The 2,641-nt window shown below is 44.7% G+C and overlaps 1 pseudogene across 1 annotated transcript; it reads left to right on the forward strand.

The window, feature by feature from the left end:
* The first annotated feature begins 548 nt into the window (after positions 1-548).
* On the forward strand, positions 549-1,464 carry LOC105000923 (annotated as a pseudogene). The gene has a single exon (XR_826800.1). The product of XR_826800.1 is annotated as a 60S acidic ribosomal protein P0 pseudogene (transcript).
* The last annotated feature ends 1,177 nt before the right edge of the window (positions 1,465-2,641 follow it).

Consider the following 2,641-nt stretch of genomic DNA (forward strand, 5'->3'; position numbering starts at 1 on the left):
AGACAGCTGTATGTCTTCTTTGGAGAAATGTCTGTTTAGTTCTTTGGCCCATTTTTTGATTGGGTCATTTATTTTTCTGGAATTGAGCTGCAGGAGTTGCTTATATATTTTTGAGATTAGTTCTTTGTCAGTTGCTTCATTTGCTATTATTTTCTCCCATTCTGAAGGCTATCTTTTCACCTTGCTTATAGTTTCCTTTGTTGTGCAGAAGCTTTTAAGTTTAATTAGGTCCCATTTGTTTATTTTTGGTTTTATTTTCAATATTCTGGGAGGTGGGTCATAGAAGATCCTGCTGTGATTTGTTAGAAAAACTAACACCCTGCTTATCTGGCCCAAACTTTCTCTGTTGGTCTGCAGTCTTCTATTTGACTCCATGCTTCAGAGAGCTAGACCAAACCTCTGTTTCAATGACCTCTGTACCTAAGCTTCCAGGAAGGTGGGTCAATGACTTTAGTCTTTAAACTGCTGAGCCTCTCTCTCCCCACGCGTCCTCGTGTGAGTGACACCGTCTTTAAACCCTGCATGGCAATCCCTGACACACCGCCATGATGCCCAGGGAAGATAGGGCAACCTGGAAGTCCAGCTACTTCCTTAAGATCATCCAACTTCTGGATGATTATCCAAAATGCTTCATTAAGCAGACAACATGGGCTACAAGCAGATGCAGCAGATCTGCATGTCCCTCCGCGGAAGGCTATGGTGCTGATGGGCAAGAACACGATGATGCACAAGGCAATCCGAGGGCATCTGGAAAACAACCCAGCTTTGGAGAAACTGTTGCCTTACATCTGGGGGAACGTGGACTTCGTGTTCACCAAGGAGGACCTCACTGAGATCAGGGACATACTGCTGGCCAACAAGATGCCAGCTGTCGCCTGTGCTGGTGCCATAGTGCCATGTGAAGTCACTGTGCTGGCCCAGAATGCTGGTCTGGGGCCCAACTAGACCTCCTTCTTCCAGGCTTTAGGCATTACCACTAAGATCTCCAGGGGCACCATTGAAATCCTGAGCGATGTGCAGCTGATTAAGACTGGAGACAAGGTGGGCGCCAGCGAAGCCATGCTGCTGAACATGCTGAATATCTCCCCCTTCTCCTTCAGGCTGGTCATCCAGCAAGTGTTTGACAATGGGAGCATCTACAACCCTGCAGTGCTTGACACCACAGAGGAAACTCTGCATTCCCGCTTCCTGGAGGGTGTCCGCAATGTTCCCAGCCTATGCCTACAGATTGGTTACCTGACTGTTGCATCTGTACCCCATTCTATCATCAATGGGTACAAGTGGGTCCTGGCTTTGTCTGTGGAGACTGATTACACCTTCCCACTTGCTGAAAAGGTCAAGGCCTTCTTGGCTGATCCATCTGCATTTGTGGCTGCTGCCACCACTGCAACCCTGGCCAAGGTTGAAGCAAAGGAAGTGTCAGAGGAGTCGGACGAGGATATGGGATTCGGTCTCTTTGACTAATCACCAAAAAGCAGCCAACCTGGCCAGCATTATTTGTGAAATGAGAAAATAAAGGCTTACTTATCTTAAAATAAATAATAAATAAAATAAACTGCTGAGCCTTAAAAAAGTTCTTGCCAGGAGCAAAGTCCCTCAAGGCAAGAACACAACTGCCTTGAACTTTAAAACATGGAAACTTACATTACCACATGTAAACTAGATAGCCAGTGGGAATTTGCTGTATGACTCAGGGAACTCAAACTGGGGCTCTGTAACAACCTAGAGGGGTGGAATGGGGAGGGAGGTGGGATGGAGGTTCAAGAGGAAGGGGATACATGTATACCAATTGCACTCATCTCACACGCTAGTAAAGTAACGCTGAAAATTCTCCAAGGCAGGCTTCAGCAATATGTGAACCGTGAACTTCCTGATGTTTAAACTGGTTTTAGAAAAGGCAGAGGAACCAGAGATCAAATTGCCAACATCTGCTGGATCATAGAAAAAGCAAGAGAGTTCCAGAAAAACATTTTTTCTGCTTTATTGACTATGCCAAGGCCTTTGACTACGTAAATCACAATAAACTGTGGAAAATTCTAAAAGAGATGGGAATACCAGACCACCTGATCTGCCTCTTGAGAAATTTGTATGCAGGTCAGGAAGCAACAGTTAGAACTGGACATGGAACAGCAGACTGGTTCCAAATAGGAAAAGGAGTTCGTCAAGGGTGTATATTGTCACCCTGTTTATTTAACTTATATGCAGAGTACATCATGAGAAACACTGGACTGGAAGAAACACAAGCTGGAATCAAGATTGCCGGGAGAAATATCAATAACCTCAGATATACAGATGACATCACCCTTATGGCATAAAGTGAAGAGGAACTCAAAAGCCTCTTGAGGAAAGTGAAAGTGGAGAGTGAAAAAGTTGGCTTAAAGCTCAACATTCAGAAAACGAAGATCATGGCATCCGGTCCCATCACTTCATGGGAAATAGATGGGTAAACAGCGGTAACAGTGTCAGACTTTATTTTTCTGGGCTCCAAAATCACTACAGATGGTGACTGTAGCCATGAAATTAAAAGACACTCCTTGGAAGGAAAGTTATGACCAACCTAGATAGCACATTCAAAAGCAGAGACATTACTTTGCCAACAAAGGTTCGTCTAGTCAAGGCTATGGTTTTTCCTGTGGTCATG

The sequence above is a fragment of the Bison bison genome, unplaced genomic scaffold (genome assembly GCF_000754665.1).
Source record: "Bison bison bison isolate TAMUID 2011002044 unplaced genomic scaffold, Bison_UMD1.0 scf7180017864376, whole genome shotgun sequence".
Classification (NCBI taxonomy): domain Eukaryota; kingdom Metazoa; phylum Chordata; class Mammalia; order Artiodactyla; family Bovidae; genus Bison; species Bison bison.